The following is an 8,008-nucleotide window of genomic DNA, read 5'->3' on the forward strand; positions in this document are numbered from 1 at the left end:
AGAAGATCAAAAAGCAAATGGAAATTGGACCTTAAAAATGGAAATAATCTGAAAGGGGAAATGACTTGTAGCTGAGTAAGAGCCATGGAAAGAGTCATGAACACATTTTCTGGCTCAATTTTGTGGGTCAGATCGAGAGGGTGGATAAATCCTTTGGCCACCAACATTTTCAAATATCAGAGCTTGACGTCCATCCACCTTTTCACTTCTCCTAATAATTTGTGGATTTTTTCCTCAACATGTGTTCATCACTCCACCCTGCTATCTTTTGAGGGTTTTCAGAGTTACTCTATCTGCTCTGAAGTAACATGAAAAGGTGTGGTTCTTCCTGGTTGGAATTTTCCAGCCTCCTACAAGCAATAGCACCACAGAAAGTGTAAAAATTGCAAACACATTGATTGCTTGGCCACAGAAGACAGGCTGTCTCCCAGATGGAGCCCCACTGCTTCCTCCAGGAGTTATTCTGTTAGGGATAGCAAAGAATACCATCTGCTGCCCCTTTCAAGAGGGAGATTTGCCTCCGCCCCTTGAGCTCCAGAGGACCCGTTTCTCAGTAGGTATCTGGCAACATGACTCTTTTCATCACATCACCATGCTTTTCAGAAAGGTCACTGTGCCACCCATGGTTACTTTACCAGCCATCATTAACATTCCTGAGAAAGGAGGACTCTCTTTACATTTCTATCTATGCCAAAGTGGGTGAAAACAGTCCTGCTGTTATTTCATATGTGCTCAGGATTGGAAGAGTTTTGGAGAAGGTGCTGTCTATAAGCTGGATGGGAAATTCTTCAGGGGACCCTCCTGACCCTTTTTTTTCTGTTTCTGTTTTCAGCTTGCCTCTTTCTTGTTAGCTCTAGTGGATATTTACAGGAATTTCCCATCATCCAATTACCCCTGAAGGACAGGAAATCCCTAGGCTGCCTTCTCCCATCAGAACCTGTTCTCTCTTCTGAACAGCTGGAGAGTCAGGTGTGACCAAGCTTACCAGATGCACCATTCAGGAGGCATGGTTAAGAAAGACCTGCAGGCATTCAGAGGTTATTCCCTATGGGTGCACTGGAGGTCCCAGAGGATACAGCAGCCAATGTCAAGGGCAACAGAGCCCAGCATGTGACAAAGGGTGTTCTGCGGACAAAATCCATGATGGCATTCTGAGCAGTCTGGTCTTTTGGGCTGCATCCATGTTTGTCACCATTTTATGAGGCTGAATCTCCAGCTTTCCTGGGGATTCTGTGAACTGCCTCCCTCATCACCACACCCACAGAGATCCTGCCAATAAATTCTTTTCTGCTTTAATTAGCTAGAGAAGTTTTTGAGGTTGGCAACCAAGAGTCCTGACCTGAACATTCCATTTTTCAAGTTTAGGTAACTAACATCATTAACATACAAATGGGAATGTAGCCTCTTCTTCTTCCTAACTACTTTTCCAAACAAATAAATGGTTTCAGATTAATTGCCAGTCTGCTATAGCTACATTTTGAAAGTAGAAAATTTCTAGGTGGATGTATAATAAGATACACATATATACTGTGTGGACTTCCCAGGTGGCATTAGTGGTAAAGAACCTGCCTGCCAGTGCAGGAGACATAGAGATGTGGGTTTGATCCCTGGGTCAGGAAGATCCCCTGGAGGAGGGCAGGGCAACCCACTCTAGTATTCTTGCCTGGGAAATCCCATGGACAGAGGAACCTGGCAGGCTATAGTCCATGGGGTTGCAAAGAGTCAGACATGACTGAACTGACTCAGCATGCATGCATGAGTATACTATGTACTTATTAAGACGCTCACCAAAAACCAACAACATTTGACATCATGCCTACATGGATATAGATAGGTGTGTGTTTGTGTGTAAAATCCCAACATACCAGCATAGTCTGCCAAGCATGATTTATAATTATCTATGAGAATACTAGTCTTTACCATGCTCATGAATATAATTGTATTTATTCAAACATATCTATTAATAATAATAGCAACTATTTAATGAGTGTATACTCTCTACTGGGCTTTGTGAAAAATATTCTATATGGATTATCTCTTTTAGAGAAATACACAGTAATCCTATAAGGTAGATATTATTCTCTATTTTGTAAGTAGGGAAACTGGAGTTCTGAGTTGACAGGTGATTTCCCTGAGGTTGACCAAGTAAACAAATAGCAGATACGAGTCCTGGCTTTACTGTCTTTTTTCAAAAAATAATAACGAATGTTTATTGAAAGATTGCTCTGTGCCAGGTACAAAGTGCTTTACTTACAGTAACTTGTTAAATCCAAATAACCACTTAATGACATGTGCTTAGTTGCTCAGTTGTGTCCAGCCCTTTGCAACCTCATAGACTGTAGCCTGGCAGGCTCCTTGTCTATCGGGATTCTCCAGGCAAGAACACTGGAGTGGGTTGCCAATGCCCACCTCCAGGGCATCTTCCCAACCCAGGGATCAAAACCAGATCTCCCGCATTGCAGACGGATTCTTTACTGTCTGAGCCACCAGAGAAGCCCAAGAATACTGGAGTGGGTAGCCCATCCCTTCTCCAGGGGAATTTCCTGACTCAGGAATTGAACTGGGGTCTCCTGCATTGGCAGGTGGATTCTTTACCACTTGAGCCACCTAGGAAGCCTAAGCAACTACTGTTTCTTTAATATTTGTTCCAGCATATGTAAATTTTTTAAATCTTAAATATGTCTTTGCTTTGGGTATACTTGGATGGTTAAGCTTTGTTTTGTTTTCTTAACTGGTGACTTTTTAAAAACATCAGTCCTTGGATTTTCTATGAAGCTAGTCCTACTATATGATAGCATACATACTCATTGGAGTATAATTGCTTTACAAAGTTGTATTAGTTTCTGCTGTACAGCAAAGTGAATCAACTATATGTATACATATATCCCCTCCCTCTGGAGCCTCCCTCCCAGTCCCTACTCCAGCCCTCTAGGTTGTCACTGAATGCCAGGTTGGGTTCCCTGTGTTATATAGCAACTTTCCACTAGCTACCTCTCTTACATATGGAAGTGTATATATGTCAATGCTATTCTCCCAGTTCATCCCACCCTCCCTTTCCCCCACTGTGTCCACAGTTTTTTCTCTACGTCCGCATCTCTATTCCTGGATGGACCTAGAGTATGTCATACAGAATGAAAAAAGTCACAAAGAGAAAAGCAAATATCTTATATTAATGCATATATATATACACACACACACATATGAAATCTAGAAAAAAGTACTACAAGCTAAGTCACTTCAGTCATGTCTGACTCTTTGCAACACTTTCAAGGCAAGAAATAAAAACCTTAAAGATCAATGGCTTAAAACATAAGGACATTTATGGTGCTCAATCAGACAGTAATAACTTGACAGTTGGTACAGTAGTCCTGGTATCATCAAAATCTCAAGCTCCTCCCACTTTCATCATGCTCAATACTGTTGGGTTCTGTTCTCCTGTGGAAGATCAATTTATGCACACAAGATGGCTGGTGGAACTCTAGAAATCATACTGAATTTCAGGAGTCAAGAGGGAAGGAGAGAAGAGCTTGTTTTGTTTTTTCTCTGCTTCTTCAATCAGGAGGAAAGTCTTTCCAGAAACCCCAAGGACTTCCCATTGCATCCTATTGACCAGAACCTGGCCACATTCCCACTCCAACAGTAATCTCTGCAATGTTGTTGCTGTTGTTGTTGTTTAGTCACTAAGTCATGTCCGACTCTTTGCAACCCCTTGGACTGTAGCCACCAGGCACCTTTGTCCATGGAATTTCCCAGGCAAGAATATGGGAATGGGTTGCCATTTCCTTCTCCAGGGGATCTTCCTGACCCAGGGATTGAACCTGTGTCTCTGAGTCTCCTGCATTGGCAGGTGGATTCTTTACTGCTGAGCCACCCAGGGAAGCCCCAATCTCTGCAAAGAAAAGCACAATTGCCATGACTGATGTGGCCCAATCATGATCCATGCCCTGGGGCTGGATGCATGGCAGACTAGACATAGATTCTTTGTGATGAAAGAGGATCTGCTGCCGTGAGAAAGACAATATAAACACCAGGTGACTGGAGAGTGTGACAAATGCTATGAGGAAAATGAAATAGTAATGAACTAGACAGTAACTGAAGTAGTACAGAAAGAGGAGTGAGTTAATAGTGTGCCTGACCAGAGTTGGTTTCTCTGTAGACATGACATTTGAATTTAAATGCTAAGAGCAAAGTGGGCAAGCAGAACTGCCTGGAACAGAGTGAGAGGGGCAAGTGGTAGGAGACGTGATCAGAGATGAAAGCAGGGGGCATATATACAAGCTTTATTACATAAAGCTTGATTGGTCAGTGTAGGGAGTTTGGGGTTTTGTTCTTGGTTGAATTGTGTCTCCTCCAAATAAGATATATTGAAATCCTAACCCCCAGTAGCTTAGAATGCCACCTTATTTCAAAATTGAGTTATTATAAAGATAAATAGTGAAGTCATTAAGATGGGTCCTAATCCAATATGACCAGTGTTCTTATAAAAAGGAGAATTTTAGACAAAGAAACATACATACACAGAGGGAAGAAAATGTAAAGACACAAACAGCGAGAAGATGGCTGTGTGACTTTAGTGAAGCATCAGTAAGCTGAGGAAGATCAAGGGTTTCCAACAAAGACCAGAAGCTAGAAGAGACAAGGAAGGATGCTCCCCTGAAGCCATCAGAGAAAACATGGCCCTGCTGACAACTTGATTTCAGACTTCTGGCCCCCAGAACTGTGGGACAATATATTTCTGTAGTTTCTTTTTTTTTTTTTCTCTCTCACAAAGACGGCTCTCTTTATTCTTTGACTCCAATATTTATCACTCACCACCCGAACATCACTTTTGTGTTTTCCAAGCAGCAAACATAGCCTGTTTCAAATAACCCATATTTTGATACCTATTATACTCTTAAGAATTATTATGTAGTATTTTAACAGTTAACCACACATCTGTTCTCATTACAAAGCACATTATCAAATCAATGCCCTATAGTAGCAGTCACCATACCTGTCCTCAGCAGTGAAAGGTAAGGGCAGCAGCACGCACTTAATAACATCTTTCCCAATACTAGTTCATCTGGTCTATTATTTTATTTCTTATCATAATCTTCTCTAATAACTCAGTTGAGGCACAAAATTATAAAGAGACAATTTTCATGTTGAAATGAAATGAAATCATTTCAGAGATAATATGTATTATCTCTGTGTAAAAGTTTGAGACACTTCTTGAATATATACACATACCTGGATTTTTTTTATTTTTCCTGAAAGAGGGTTGGATAACCATGGTGACTAGACTAGAACTTTTAATTGTGAGTCAATCTTCTAATGGCAGAAACTCCATTCTGAAAAGTAATTAAAATATGATCACACACAGGTAGATGGACTCACACTCTATGTGGACTTGCATCATAACTTGGTTATTGATCTCTGTGTTACTTTAAAGTTGTTTTCCAAAGATAAAAACTTTTAATTGGCTATTTAATTGCCTATTTTTGATCATTTTAGCTTATTCCAAAAGGGTACGTGCTGCTGCTGCTGCTAAGTCGCTTCAGTCGTGTCCGACTCTGTGCGACCCCATAGACGGCAGCCCACCAGGCTCCGCCATCCCTGGGATTCTCAAGGCAAGAACACTGGAGTGGGTTGCCATTTCCTTCTCCAATTTCTGTAGTTTTAAACCACCTAGGTTTTGGTACATTGATATGGCAGCCCTTGGAAACAAACAAACAGTTTTGCTTGCAAAAGGATGGGAATTCACTGGTGGGTTTAAAGAAATGATTTACATTTTTTAGAAACTTGCTCTGGTTCATATGTAGAGATGGATCATGGGCAGATGAGGAAATGGGAAGTGACAAAGAGTGGAAGGAGAGAGGTCACTGAAGTCTCCCAGGAAAGAGAAAGCGGTGGTTTGCACTGTGGTTGAAGTAGTCCAAGTGGAGTGGAGTGGACAGACTTTGGATGTATTTGAGGGGTGTAGAATATACATGACTTGCCTCTGAATTGTATGTGGAGAGGCCAAAAAGAGAAAACATCAGTCTTATGCTTGCCCCATGGTGGACTGAGGGAAGTACCGGTTGGTTTGATGATGTGTGGAGCTGGAATCATTCAATTCAATTTGGAACAGGTTCAGTTTAGCATTCTTATAAGACATCCAAACTGAAACTCAGAAAAGATAATGTGATATACTAGTTTGGATTTCAGGGGCAATTTCAGAGCTGGAGGAAAAAACATGTGGACATTGTCAACCTATGGAGGGTAGTTACAATATGTGGGTGATGAAGATCACTGAGGAAGAGAATGTAGCTAGAGAAGAGATGAGGAAGGACTTCCCAGGCAGTCCAGTGGTTAAGAATTTGCCTTTCAATGCAAAGGGTGCGGGTTTGATCCCTGGTCAGGGCACTAATATCCCACATACCTCCAGGGCCAAAAACCAAAACATAAAACAGGAACAATATTGTAACAAATTCAATAAAGACGAGTCTTTATTAATAAAATAAAAATGGTCCACATCAGAAAAAAAAGAGAAAGAGAGATGGAGAACTAGGATAAAGCCCCAGAGCTCACCTACATTAAGTGAGATTGAAAAGATCAGAAAGGTAAGAGGAAAATCAGGATATTGAGCCATCACCAGAAAAACAAATAATAAGTTTTTTTGTTTGTTTTTTAGTTATATAAAGTTGTTGCCTAAAAGTAGAGAAAGGGAACTATGGCATTAGGCTTCTGTTCCTCCAATTTAGAATTAACTAGAGAGTGTTACTAAGCAACTAACACACACACACAGTGTTAAAATGCTGTTGCCCAGGCCTCACTCAGATTAACCAAAACAGACTCTTTAGGGGTGAAGAGCTGGGCATTTGATATCTTTAAATGCTCTCCTTTCTTCCTCAAAAAATTAAACATAGGGCTACCATATGATCCAGCAACACCACTCCTGGGTATTTATCCAAAGGAAATAAAAACAAGATTTCAAAGAGATATGTGTACCCTCGTGGTCACTGTCAGATTACTCACAATAGCCTAGATATGGAAGCAACTTAGGTGTCTATCAACAGATGAATGGATAAAGAAGATGTGATATATGTGTGCACGTGTCTGTGTGTGTACCTGTGTGTATACACAATGGAATACTACTCAGCCGTGAGTAAGAAAGAAATTTTGCCATTTGGGACAACATGGACGAAATGTGAGGACATTATGCTAGGTGAAGTAAGTCTGATATAGAAAGACAAATAGTGTATGGTCTCATGTATATGTGGAATCTAAGAAAACTAAACTCTTAGATAGTAGAATAGTGGTTATCAGGAGCTACGGATTTGGGGAAATAAGAAGATATTGGTCAAACAGTACAAACTTCCAGTTATAAAATGAATAAGTTCTGGGGATCTAATGCACAGCATGGTGATTATAGTTAATCATCAGTTCAGTTGCTCAGTCGAGTCCAGCTCTTTGTGACCCCATGGACTGCAGCACACCAGGCCTCCCTGTCCATCATTAACTCCCGGAGTTTACTCAAACTCATGTCCATTGAGTCAGTGATGCCATCTAACCATTTCATCCTCTGTTGTCCCTTTCTCCTCCTGCCCTCAATCTTTCCCAGCATCAGTCTTTTCAAATGAGTCAGCTCTCTGCATCAGGTGGCCAAAGTATTGGAGTTTCAGCTTCAACATCAGTCCCTCCAATGAACACCCGGGACTGATTTCCTTTAGGATGGACTGGTTGGATCTCCTTGCAGTCCAAGGGACTCTCAAGAGTCTTCTCCAACACCACAGTTCAAAAGCATCAATTCTTCGACACTCAGCTTTCTTCACAGTCCAACTCTCACATGCATACATGACCACAGGAAAAACCATAGCCTTGACTAGACAGACCTTTGTTGGCAAAGTAATGTCTCTACTTTTTAATATGCTATGTTGGTCAAAACTTTCCTTCCAAGGAGTAAGCGTCTTTTAATTTCATGGCTGCAGTCACCATCTGCAGTGATTTTGGAGCCCCCCAAAATAAAGTCAACCACTGTTTCCACTGT

Source organism: Bubalus bubalis, chromosome X (assembly GCF_019923935.1).
Source record: "Bubalus bubalis isolate 160015118507 breed Murrah chromosome X, NDDB_SH_1, whole genome shotgun sequence".
In the NCBI taxonomy this organism is placed as follows: Eukaryota; Metazoa; Chordata; class Mammalia; order Artiodactyla; family Bovidae; genus Bubalus; species Bubalus bubalis.